Genomic DNA, 14,135 nt, shown 5'->3' with positions numbered 1-14,135 from the left:
ATATAAACTCTTCTAACTAAGACAATACAGTATCATCTGTGATTTAGGGTTCTTAAGATACCAGGGGAAATTTGCCCAATGGGTTGGTGGGGGGTGGTAGGGTGACACTGAATAAATAAGTTACTCTTTGTGTTATCAGGTTTAAACACCAACCAACTTTATGACCCATACATTAAATTTTTCCTCCATTCCAAAATCTTTTATTTTGTTCTCCGGTCGGCTTCCTTATCATCTACTTTGGACCCCGAAAGTATCTTTTTTTTATAATGTGTGCACTAGTGTTGTTGAAAAGGGCCTGGTATCATGTGAAACAGGGGGTGCCCAGTCAATGCAAATAGTTTAAAATCTTTCTGTGGCTTAAGGTCTCACTATGAAAAGTTACAGAAACTTCAGCCCAGCAAAGAGAATTACTGTATGATTGCATTTTACTGAGAAACTTGCTAGTTCCAGTAACATGCTTTGAAGTAATACTATTATTCGAAAATTATATGCAAAAAAAACCTACATTGAACACTATTGTAAACAGCAGCTTTAAGATAGGAGCCATAAAGCAGGGCAGGATGAGGATCAAATAGGATCAGTGCCACTGTGACAGAATGCTCTGTTATAAACATAGCTAGAATCTCAGCCATAAAGCAGACCAGGACTGCTGCTCCGTATTAAAGTGACAGAAGTTACAAGAAACATACTACAGGTATAGTTATGTGGTCTGTTATCTGGAAACACGTGATCCAGAAAGCTTCAAATTATGGGAAGGCCATCTCCAATTGACTCCATTTTAAGGAATTAATTCTAATTTAAAAAAAAAGGATTTCCTTCTTCTCTGTAGTAATAAAACGGTACCTTGCACTTGATCCCAACTAAGATATAATTAATCCTTATTGGAAACAAATACAATCCTGCTTCTTTTGATTTTTTTTAGCAGATTTATGGTATGGTAATCCAAATTACAGAAAGATCCCTTATCCAGAAAACCCCAGGTCCTGAGCATTCTGGGTAACAGGTCCCATACTGTACCATATTCAAATATAAAGGTAACAATAACGTTTCCAAATATCGAACGATCGTTACTCCGCAAATTCAATAAAGCGCAAATTTTACAGAACGTTACCTCTTTCACCAGAGTTCCTTAGCCACCTTAGACCTGGCAAACTGAAAAGATGAAGTTACATCTTCCTCAATCTTATGTCAGTGACAGTATATCCTGTATACCGGAAAGTTAAAAAAAAACGCTGCCATTTTTTCATATTTTAAAGTGGGATTGCCTTCAAAAGTCCTAACTATTAAAGATTTTTGTGTTAACATTTTTTTACAACCATTTGAGGGGCATGACACATTTGTTTTAGGGTGGGCTCATGTCTAAGGCATTAGAGGATCTCTTTTGTCTTTATTTTGCTTCCTTGGACATTTGTAATAACAAGTGGCCACTTCAAGCATTTGCACCAACATCTCTAATAAAGACATATATATAACCTATATGTACTTGCCCTATTCAAAATGACCTAAGCGTAACTGTACTAACAAAGTTTCTCTACACAGAAATGAACGCTAGCAAAAGTTCGTTATGAAATGCTTGTGCTGATGAATTAACGCTAGTGAAACTTCGCAACGTTTAGCTGCCGAGAAGCAACTTCACATCTTAGTGAATTAGTGTAGAGGTACCAAATTTTCAGTGTCGCGGATCCTTCGGTGGAGAAAATTCGCCCCTTAGTGAATGTGCCCCCATGACTTAAGAGGGTACACTAGCAAAACACTGATATATCATTTACTGTTAGTAGGACATGATATTAGGACTGATGGACAATGGAGAAAAGGAAAGTAGTGCTGGGATGTATTCCTTATTGTTTGGTGGACACCTCACCTTCTTCCCATAGTCTTATTCTTCCTTGAAGATCTTCATTTTGCCTCCTCCTCAAGGATTTTGCCAGTAGTAAACATGGACAAAGTGCAGTAGTAACCATGGACAAAGGAAAGGACACCTTTTCCTTGACACCATTTGCCCTAATTTCAGTTCAGTTCCTTCTGCTCTTTATTCCACCCACAGCGATGTTACATCTGTCCATACTTTTCCTAAATCTTATCCTCTGGGACGTACCATTTAGAAGTCTTGGCGCAAAGTCTTTCAGAAGATCAGTTTATAGGGCTTGGGTTCTGACCCACTATTTGGACATGCTGTATAACTCCAGCAGGCTGGCTGCTGCATGCATTCTGTAGAAGATTCCAAAAGGCAGGCAGATGTTTGTGATCACTGCCCAGATAGTGAATCCATAAAACCCCACTTCCATCCCAGTGTCAAACATGATTCGGGCTCCAAAAGCAGACATGATCCAGAACTGCGGGATAAAATATACAAGATGTAGACATGAGAAACAACTTGTTCCTTCAAAGTGGCACCAAGAGAGAGAAATTGTTATCCTGCCAGTGTCTATTCCTCCCTGCAGACTATGACTCATTACATTGATTTTGAACATCAATGCAGTGCACTCATTAGCTCCTCAATCTGACATTTAACCTCTGCTTAAGCAGGGGGTCAATGTCTACCCTGTGATGTCATGGTTTGTAAACAGGTCTAGGCCTCATTGCAGAAGGTTTCACTCCAACAAACAAAGGAACCCTCTGTGATTCCTCTTTTTGTTGTTCATTGAAGAAAAGTTTTTCTGGGTTAATTAATAGTAGTTTTTAAAATCTGTTTGTATTGATTGGTATAAACTGTTGGTGTTTCTAAAATACGTTGTTGGTGTGAGGTCTGGTGTGGACCCTTTTCTTATCTCAGATTCACATGCATGTTCTATGTTTCTTTAATTTTGTTGTTCCTGTATCTTTTTCGTATTCACTATCACCCTGTACCGTCTCTCCTACATTTCTCACGTTGCACTATTCTGCTTCTCATTTACTGTTAACATGCTCCCTTTCTATGTCCCCCTTTCTTCTTTTGCTACCTTGTTATTTGCCTTTACAGAATTGCCATGGCCACAGAATAATTCCAGACCTGAGTTTAATAGTTTTAATTTATTCCATCAAAAGTGATGGTTGGTTCAGGAACAGGGCAGGTCTGAAAATGTAATCTATGACTGGAACCACAGGCAGGTGGTTGATACTGTGTGTGGCCCCTCATATCCTCTCAGTCCATTTGAACCATAAGTCAATCTGGAAGAGCTCATGCCCAGTCAACCATGTATGACCGTCCTAGACCATTTCAGAGAACATGAGCAGGCACACAATAAATCCAATGTGGCGGGCCACAATAAAGTAAAAAGTACATTTTATTTCTTTTAAATGACCTTTAAAAAGCCTTACGCGGTTTGTGCTGCATGTTTCCTGAAATGGTCTAATCCACTCCCTTTGGCTATAGGTTTAGGGCTAGGCACCCAAGCCCAATATTTCTACTGGTGAGTCTTTGGCCTTTCGTTTCCTTTTATAACCATGTTTAACTATCTTAACTCATATCACACACAAGGACTTTGTGCACGGCTTTTCAAGTTGAAGTTATAGCGACAAATCCCTTGAGCTGACTTCTGAGAAGCCAATTTTTAAACAGTGCGACTTCCAAAACCAAGAGTGTTCCCAGTCCAGCAATCTGCCTCTCTCTTCTGCCTCCAAAAAATGAATTTCAAAAGTGAATTGCTGTATTCCTCCAAAAAGTTTTTTGAGGGGAAAAAAACTGAAAAATTAATATAGTGTAGTAATCTTAATTAGTATGGCTCCAAACAAAGTAAGTTGAAAAAAATCATTATAAAAGCTGAAAGAGAAAATGTTATAAATACAACAGAAAAAAAATACATATTGATAGAATTTCCGAAAGTCCCCTTATTTTAAATTTACCAAAGATACACAAAAACCCAACAATGACCCCTGGATGACTGATAATTTCTGGGATTAACTCTCCAACTAGTAATCTCTCTCATTATATAGACACAAAATTACAACCCTATGTAAGCACAATACCGTCATATTTAAAAGATTCAACACTGATTTTAAAAATCCTTAAAGAATTGAAGTGGGATCCGGGTTGGATTCTGGCCACCCTAGATGTCAAGTCACTTTACACCTGTATTGAACACCAATTGGGTATCAAAGCAGTGGAATATTACCTAACACAAGATACAACTTTAGACCAAGGAGTTTATTTTAATGGGAATAGAATTTATTTTAAATCATAACTTTTTTTGGTACAATGGGGGCTACTATCTGCAAGTCTGTGGCACTGCCATGGATACACAGTTCGCTCCCAGTTATGCTAATTTATTCACGGGTTTCTGGGAAAAATTCATTTTAGAACCGATGGGACTGGGCCTGTTGCTATGGAAATAGTACATCGATGATGTTCTTATAATCTGGGATAAAGGGGAAGCAGAATTATTAAAGTTTATAAAACTTTAAAAACATTTTTGAAATTTGTTCTGAGAAGCCAATAGTGAAACCAATACTGAAGTATATAGTAATGGGTATCTCCCACCAAAACAGGACATCAGTATGGTAGACATAAAGACAATGTCAGGCATTCTGTTGCTGTGACTTTAGTGCAGATTAAAAAAAAGATTTTTCATTCTAATTGTGACAGATATCTAATAAAAATCCTTTTCATTACTGAATGGGAGGGAGTCGGAGCTACCATAAACAACTTGATGCAGACAGATATGGTGAGAGAATATAGTTGTATGGAATTCACTGGGGCAATGTATGAAACACAAGATGTTTGCCCCTCAGGTACAGACTATCTGGTACCTTGAATTTAATATTTTATGTCGCAAAAGCAGAGGAGTCAGTGCTGCTCAGTGTCGGACTGGCCCGGCGGAAAACTGGGAAAAAACCCGGTGGGCCCCGACCCTTAATGGGCCCCTGCCGGGCCAGACCCCTCTCCCAATCAGTTTGATCAAAAAAAAGTTTTCTTTAGGTGCCGTGCAGCGCTATCTGCCATGAGGGCAGTGCCATTCAAGCAGGAACGCTGAACAGTGCCTTTCAAACGCTCTCAGCGCTTCACGGTAGGGGGGTGGGTCGGAGGGGGCCCTGGACAGTAGTCCCGGTGGGTGCCCGGGCCCCCCAGTCCGACCCTGGTGCTGCTCGTCTCTGTATAGCTATTGGTCTATGAATAATATTAATAATTTCTCCATTGTCCATCAGTCCCAAATAATGAAGCATAAATCTCCCTGTGTCCCAGAAATTGTTTGTAATCCTCTTTTTTGAGAAATTCTATGATAGTCCATTCCTCTTGCTGTAACACAAAGTAGAATGCGATACTGTTCCTGGATTCTTGTTGCTCTGTGTTTTGCCTGCCTTATCCACAGTTCCTAAATATTTTGCCCATCTTTTTTCTGTATGTCTTGCCTGCTCTTGGACTCCTTTGGTAAGACTCTTGCCTGTATGCTGCATTTAACCACCATCAGTAATGCCTTACCTGTCTGTTCCTCAGTTCTTGCTACCTTGTATGTCCTTACTACACTTATTCTGACAGCCATTGGCCCGAAAGTCTAATTGGGCATGCCTAAAGGGTACCAACCTGAAGTTGCAACAAACCAGCCATAATACATCAAAAGTGCTGCTCTGTTCTGGGCATCAGTGATGTTTCGGACATCTATTAACCAAGTTCATAATAGCACACAGCTTGATTGCATTCCCTCTTAAGGTGCATATCAGCTTATACAATTATGTTATAATATTATCACTTCTAAATTAGAGAAATCATATGGTTAAGATGGCCCATAACTTACAATGATGTTACTGAGGAAGAGAAAGAGGTAAATATCCTTCATTATTTTTCTCTTTTTTAGATGTGTCTTGAGCTGAGCTGCTAGGGTGGCTCTTCTGGACATTCTTGGAACTTGGGGATGGTCTTGAGGTTGAGGAACAGAAGTAATGGAGTGTGGGTCCTCCATCTCCTCAGTAGTGCCTTCCTGGATTGCTTCGGGGTACAATTTGCTGATCTCCGGTTGTCTATGTCCATGGATGGGTGGGAGACGGTATAGGCCCTCGATGATGAAAACATTCTGAAGGGAGTGTTGGATAAATTAAAAGTGAATAGACAAGAGTGAGACAGTTCAGAACCATAAGGGTCTGGCCACTTAGAGTTTGGCCACACTGCAGATTCAGGGAGATTTGTCACCAGGCGACAAATCTCCTCTTCTTCGTGGTGACTAATCTCCCCTATCTGCCTTCCCCTGCCTTCCGCCGGCTAAAATTAAAATTGCCTGGGGGCAGGCACTCGGAGCGCTTCATTTTCCGAAGTTGCCTGAAGTTTCCTCGTGAGGTAATTACGGGCGACTCCAAGTGCCTGCCCCCAGGCGATTTTCATTTTAGCCAGCGGAAGGCAGATCGGGGAGATTAATCACCGCAAAGAAGAGGAGATTTGTCGCCTTGCGACTTATCTCTCTGAATCTGCCCTTGTGGCCAGACCCTAAATGGTGAGGTGGCAATCACGGCTATGATAGATTAATATAAGATCCCATACTAAGCCAGCATGGCGCCTAGCTGCAGAACCATATTCAGGGTGTGGCTGGGGTTCTTCTAATTGTCCATACTCCTTTTGTACAACTTAAAGATGATGATGCCCACCAGGTTGGCCGTACACATAAGTCCCAAGCAAATCACATGGAAAATATGAAAAGTAGTTAAGGACAGCCATCGCTTTGCAGCGATTTCTCTGCCCACTTCGTATAATATTAACATCACTAGGCCAGTGACTAGAACTGACACACCAGTGCCCAGTCAAAAAGGGGGATATGTTTACGCACTCCAGGACCCAACCCAAAGTGTTGTGAACCCCTGTCATCAAATTGACGGCACACATTTTTCCACATAATATATAACATGGCTGCAGCAAAGAGATTGTATTCAAAGTTGAAAGGGTACATGTAATAATACTCAGTGGGTAAGAACTTGCAGACAGACTCGCAGCTATAACTGTATTCATCATTATCATCTGGGTCAACCATTGTCTCTGCGGAGAAAAATAAGTCATAACCTGAGTGTTCCATGTACCTAAACCAAATCAATCAACGAAGGTTTATTTTGAATACATAGCACAGTTTTGGGCACCCAGTTATAAAACTATAAAAGGGGAAATTAACAGGTTTAGGTATGGGGACCTACATTATTTTAACCATAGGATCACAAACTGGGGGGGGGAGGGGCGGGGGGGTAGACCTAGAGTAAGCTATGAGCTGTAAGTGATTACTTTCTCTCCTGGATTATTATAGAACTATATATAGAGATATTTTTAGAGCATTGGTTGTATTTTGATGCTGATGCCCTCAATGAAGGCAGGCCTTTGGTCAAGCACAGCTTAGAGAACAACAAGCCTACAGTACACAGTAGTTAAAAATATGTAAGACAGCTGATACAACATTGTCAGCTTTCTCCCCAGATATCAGGCCCACAGTTTGGGAACCACTAGATAATCTAATTTGTACATTGTTAATCCAAGAATTGATCGAGTTGCCCTTTAGAAATGGAGAATTTCTTTTGCTTTATGATCCCAAACAGAGATCGCTTCAGGTGCTTTTTTTCTGGTTTAGTTTGGTCTGGTTTTGGGTTATTTTATTTCAGCTCTATGATGTTGCAGTTAACCTAACAAAAATCTATAGGTAAAGAAGGAAAAATGTTATGCTTCCTATTAAAGGTTGAACCTTGCTGAAGGAATACTCTGCCCTTTGTTAAACATCATTGTCGCAATTGATCGTAGGGCAACATGACTAAAGGCCAATTTAACTAACTGATCTTTTGTTTCTTGCCAACTCACGACACCGGGTCTCAATCGTTGGCTGACGATTTCTCATTATTCTAAGGCAGATGTCCCCAATCTTTTTTTTATCTGTGAGCCACACTTAAATGTAAAAACAACATAATCATGCAAAAAATTCATAGGGGTGCAAAATATTGTATTTGATTGACTACTGGTAGCCCCTATGTGGACGTGCAGCCTACAGGAGGCTCTGTTAGGCAGTACACATGATTTTTATGCTTTAAGTAAAGCTTTCCTTTAAGTAAGAAATTTAAAAAGAAACACCTGTGTTCAGGCCACTGGGAGCATTATCCAAGGGGTCAGAGAGCAACATGTTGCTCACAAGCCACTGGTTGGGGATCACTGCTCTAAGGAATGGTCTTGCTGCTATCATGGGGGGGTGGTCTGGCTTTTAGCAATGGTATATCTTGTGGGAAAAGGTTAATGTACCTTCTGACTCATTGCTATTGTTCAGGGTAGCATTCCACTGTAGATATCGCTGGATTTCAATGGTGTGATACAGAGATTCTTCTGTCGCTGCTATCACTCACAGGGTAAGATTTATGGACAGCAGAACCATCAAAAAGCATCTGGAAGCAGAAGTAAAGTCACAATGAGACAAAGATAGTGCCTTGTACTTTAAATACAGTAACTCTTAGCAATAAAATCATATCAGAGGAATCATTTAATGAGGTCTAGACTTGTTCGAAAAAAATCATAAGTGAATGTGGTGGTGGCATGGAAAAGGAATAATGAGAGGGAACAGGGCTCACATCTTCTTTAACTAGGAAGCCAAGACCAGGGATTATCTGTTAGGAATGTATTGCAATGCCAGGAAGAGAATGAGCTAACATTGGTCTGTAGCAAGAACCTGCTCTCTGACCCCATTGTGTAATAAGACAATGTTTACTTATGACAGAATATGGGACTAATAGGATGCGCAGATAATTCCTGCAATATTTAAAGGACATCTATTAAATGTTTGGCAGAACTGAATGTAAGGGCCCCTTCTGAGTATTAAAGTCACAGTACACTAGTTTTTTCTAAAATAAAAAATGTTTTTATTAACAGTTGTCATATATTACTCACGACACCAGTTGGTCAATCAGTTCCTTCCACAGATGTACAGATGATCCAATGTACCCCACAGCTATCTGGACTTGAGAACCCAGCAAAGGCCTTTAAACTGCACCAAGCAGTCTGTTGTACGTTCTACAACCCTCTACTTTGCCCCAGCTAGGGCTTTTACTTGTGCCACCTCCCTGCTTCAGCCAGCTTAACACCCCGTCAGTGTCCTCTCTGACCTTTCGGGGTAGGCATTTTCCGTCACCTTGGCCTGGGTTGTCCACACTGTCCCTATTCTCACGCTTGCTTCCTGACTGTGGCTGAAGGACAGTTACTAAGCCACTCGCTCCTCGTGTTAGTACCCTTACTAACTAGCCCTATCTGCCTAAGGCACCTAGTGCCATACTTAAAGACCTGTCTATCTACACCTACCGGAACTGAAGACCACACCGTGGGCGGAACCCTTCCTTTTATACCCTTCACCACCTGTCTCTCTATTTCTCTCTAGTGGCAAAGGGGAAAATTACACCCAAACTCTATGGTTCTACCAAATTACCACTAACTCTATAATACACCTACATTTCAAATCTTCATTCAATAATGCCATACACAGAAAACATTCATCATATCACATCTCAAGCAATTGTCAACAATTATTACAATTCACCCTCTTTTACACAGGGTTTTGATACAGAGTTAGGGTATGTTATGGTAGAGGCTATGGAGAATGGACACTGATAGCTGGATTTCTGAACATCTAGGGGCAGATTTACTAAGCTCGAGTGAATAGTTTGAATGCAAAAATATTCGGATTTCAAAGTATTTTTTTGGGTACTTCGACCATCGAATTGGTCAAATTCGATCGAATTCGATCGAATCGAATGATTCGAACGATTCGAAGTAAAAATCGTTTGACTATTCGACCATTCGAAAGTCAAAGTACTGTCTCTTTAAAAAAAACTTCGACTTCATACTTCGCCACATTAAAGCTACGAAGTGCAATGTTAGCCTATGGGGACCTTCCAGAGCACTTTTCTATGTTTTTTTTTTATCGAATAAAAATCATTCGATCGATTGCTTAAAATCGTTGGAATCGATTTTTGTTCCGATCGAACGATTTTTATTCGATCAAACCTTTTGCGAAAAAATCCTTCAAATTCGATATTCGAATTCGAAGGATTTTACTTTGAGGGTCGAATTCAAGGGTTTTTTAACCCTCGAAATTCAACCCTTGATAAATCTGCCCCATAGTGTCTTATATTCTTATATAACACAGTTGGATGCTTAAAGGAGTATATAAGGGAGGATGTGGTAAGAGAGACTATTGTTGCACAGACAAGGCCAAAACTCTAAGCTGAACTACTAACAATTGCACAGAAGCTTAGACAAACAAAGCATAGACAAATATATACATATTGAACCCTAAATATTTCCATTAGTTAAATCAAAATGCAGATCTAGTGGCCGTGTTAAGTCATGGAAGGCACCCCGTATGCAATGCAACGCAGCCATTTAAATTGAAGTGCTTTCTGGCAAGGCTTGATAGTGACATTGTATAAACAGCATGGGGCAGAGTGACATTGCACGGGGCTTCAGAGCGTCTCCTGCAGGGTACAGACCTATAAAGTTCCAGTTATAAGGCTTAAACAGTATCAAAACAATAGTGAATAATTACCTCACATAAAACATGACTACAAAAAAAAAGAACAACATAACAAAATCTCATATCACTGCCTTGAACCTTAAAATTGTTATGGCCCAGGTCTCAAGAAGGATTTAAAGGTGCACTAACCCCCCACCATGAAGTCATAACTTTTACCCCAATGCCTAGCCTCTGCTGCCTGCTGTCCAACTGAATCACCCCTACTGCCCTCAAATAAACTGGTCCTGTGCATAGCAGGGTTGGCAGCCATCATGTTTGGCAACATTACTTTAAAGGGATACTGTCATGAGAAAACATGTTTTTTTCAAAACACATCAGTTAATAGTGCTGCTCTAATAATTTTATGCCATTGTATCGATTATAACTTGTCTTTCATCTGCATAAAATTTGCTGTCATACTGTTATCATTTGTTTAACATGAAAATCAAATAAAATATTTTCAAAAAAAAAAATATAGTGCTGCTCCAGCAGAATTCTGCACTGAATCTATTTTTCAAAACAGCAAACAGATTTTGTTATATTCAATTTTGAAATCTGACATGGGGCTAGACATATTGTCAATTTCCCAGCTGCCTCCAGTCATGTGCTCTGATAAACTTCAATCACTCTACTGCTGTACTGCAAATTGGAGTGATATCACCCCCTCTCTCCCCCCACCAGCAGCCTAACAACAGAACAATGGGAAGGTAACGAGTTAGCAGTTTCCTAACACAAGATAACAGCTCCCTGGAAGATCTAAGAACAGCAATTAATGGTAAAAGCCAAGTCCCACTGAGACTGATTCAGTTACATTAAGTAGGAGAAATAGCAGCCTGCCAGAAAGTAATTCCATCCAACAGGTTACATGACTGGGGCAGCTGGGAAACTGATAAAATGTCTCGCCCCATGTCAGATTTCAAAATTGAATATAAAAATAATCTGTTTGCTCTTTTGAGAATTGGATTTCAGTGCAGGAGCAGCACTATTAACTGATGTGTTTTTGAAAAAACATGTTTTTCCATGACAGTATCCCTTTAATTTTCAGGTACAACAGCACTAAACCATTCCCAGCTTTGTTGTTTGGCACAGATTAGGGGGCTAGTTCACTTGATGCATTGGGGGTGATGTGGTTTATGGGAGCACAATATATTGATAATTACATATCTTATCATAGGTACACTTTCTATACATACACAGTCACTGGGGAAATAATCATTGGCTTCAGCATATTGTTCACCCTGGAGAAGAGGCGCTTAAGGGGTGATATGATAACTATGTATAATTATATAAGGGGATCATATAATAATCTCTCTAATGATTTATTTACCAGTAGGTCTTTCCAGCTGACATGAGGTCACCCATTCAGTTTAGAAGAAAAGAGGTTCTGCCTAAATATTGAGAAGGGGATTTTTACAGTGAGAGCTGTGAAGATGTGGAATTCTCTCCCTGAATCAGTTGTACAGGCTGATACATTAGATAGCTTTAAGAAGGGGTTGGATGGCTTTTTAGCAAGTGAGGGAAATACAGGGTTATGGGAGATAGCTCATAGTACAAGTTGATCCAGAGACTAGTTCCATTGTCATTGTGGAATCAGGAAGGAATTTTTCCCCCTGTGAGGAAAATTGGAGAGGCTTCAAATGGGGTTGTTTTTTTTTGCCTTCCTCTGGATCAACTGGCAGTTAGGCAGGTTATATATAGAATTAAAAGGTTGAACTTGATGGATGTGTATTTTTTTTTCAACCTAACTTACAATGTTACATTAGCACAAAACTGAATAATTAGTATAATAATAGTCTAATCCTTTTTACCCTGCATCTTGGTTGGCAAAGTCTGTACTGAGGCAATGTTAAACTATAGCTTATATGGACATTCCCTATGCAGGACCCCTTCTTGAGACTGTAGTTCCTTACTGGGTGGCATTCATGTAGATCTGGACACAGTGTTTGCAGGAGACCCAAAGGAAACTTATGTCTGTAAGGGAAAACATTGTCAATTGAAGTGGGTTGTGTGAAAGCAAAGGGAGTAAAACTGTACATAAGGGTTGGATTTTAGAACACGGTTTCCAATTATTGTGGCTTGTGGACCCCTTGTGTTTCAGACTGGTTTTGGAGTTATTAGCCTGTTGTCACTTTTTGCATTGTAGGGGGACCAACACATTTTATCCAGACAATAATAGTTAATAACCATTAGCAGAAGAACTTGCCACCTTGATATTAGGAACTGGGAAAAAAAGACAAAGGGCTTGGGGCTCACCTGTGTTATAACAAACACTGCCTGTATAACAGGGTAAATGTTTTTCATGGGGGTTTCACAGTCGAGATATTCCACAGCATGGCCAATCCTGAGGATAGTCATAATGAGGGTTCCCGTGCCAAAGAGAACAATGCCTCCGGGGAAAGGACAAAAAACACATTCCTAACCTGTGCCAGGAAGGGGAAAAAAACTTGAATAAGTTAAGACTAGAATAGATAAATCATTGATAAAGAAGGACTAAGAAGTACATGTAGGAAATACAATTAACTGCTGCAGCAGCAGGATGGGCCAACAGAGTTATATTAAAATGATTGCTAATTCTTTCATTTAAGATTTACTTGGGCATATGGGTGAACTTGATAGACATGGTGAATGGTACTGAAATACCCTAAAGGTAACTTCAGCAGTACAACCCCTATATTTGCTCATAGCCTGCCCATGCATACACAATTATTGTGTATTCAGCTGAAGGAGAGGTATTTGTCACCAGGGTGGATTATCCCAGGGCCTGAGTTGGACAGTCTCTGAGTGCCCTCTAATGGCAGTCAGCAGACAAAACTTGTACTCTCAGCTAACAACGCTTATGCAGTAAATACCAGTATATTACATTGAATATTGACAGATCTTCATGTTAAGAGACTATCAGGTGAATGTTAGAATTTCATGCTAAGACTGCGCTTATGGGGGCTTAATAGAATCATAATACACATACAAGGTGCACTGCATTTAAGTGAGAGAGCTATCCTTTATAGGACTGAGTACGAATACATCTGTGGATGCTAGCTTCTTTATCTACTAATATCTGAGCAGTCATGTTCTTTATCTGATTTCTCATTATCAGACAGCAAACTTCATGCATTCTCTGGGGGGTTATAAGTAGAGGGTCCATTTAGGACTTTACTGATACACAGTTGTGTACGTGCCTTAAGAGACCTTAGGTTTTCAGTACAGGGGTACCCTATAAAATGTGGCTATGGGACCCTAAATATTTTTATCATTCAGTACTCCATATCTCTAACCCTCCTGGACTACTAACCTTTCATCCAGATTGGGCCTGCAAGGCCATCTTTATACAGAATGGCATTTTTTGTGCTTCCAGGAGAAATACATCTGAAAGATCATCTATGCCGTGCACATAATCAACACAATGCACAGAAATATTAGCAAATCAGTTTCCCAGATTTCCACATCCTTCGTAAAGACACAGGCTACTAAGGTGCTGCTGAACAACAATACGTTGGAGCCTTCTAGTCCAGACAATAGCTGGTCTCCTTTCTTCCATTTTTCTTGGGTTTCCTTGCTCTCAGAATGGGTGACAGTTGCTGATGGGTTGTTGGGGTTGTCCTGCTCAGTCTCCATGATTGAAATCAAACTTTTTAATACTGTCCTTGAGATGTTGAGATTTAACTTATATCTAGTTATACTGCCATTGAGAACATGCCATGACAGCCTCTGGCA

At 40.1% G+C, this 14,135-nt stretch overlaps 1 pseudogene; it reads right to left on the bottom strand.

Moving 5' to 3' along the window:
• Window positions 1-2,159: 2,159 nt before the first annotated feature.
• LOC108702215 lies at window positions 2,160-14,135 on the bottom strand (annotated as a pseudogene).

This window comes from Xenopus laevis, chromosome 9_10S (genome assembly GCF_017654675.1).
Source record: "Xenopus laevis strain J_2021 chromosome 9_10S, Xenopus_laevis_v10.1, whole genome shotgun sequence".
NCBI classification, from domain to species: Eukaryota; Metazoa; Chordata; class Amphibia; order Anura; family Pipidae; genus Xenopus; species Xenopus laevis.
The sequence above is the reverse complement of the archived record's forward strand: the minus strand, read 5'-3'. Positions and strand labels throughout refer to the sequence as shown.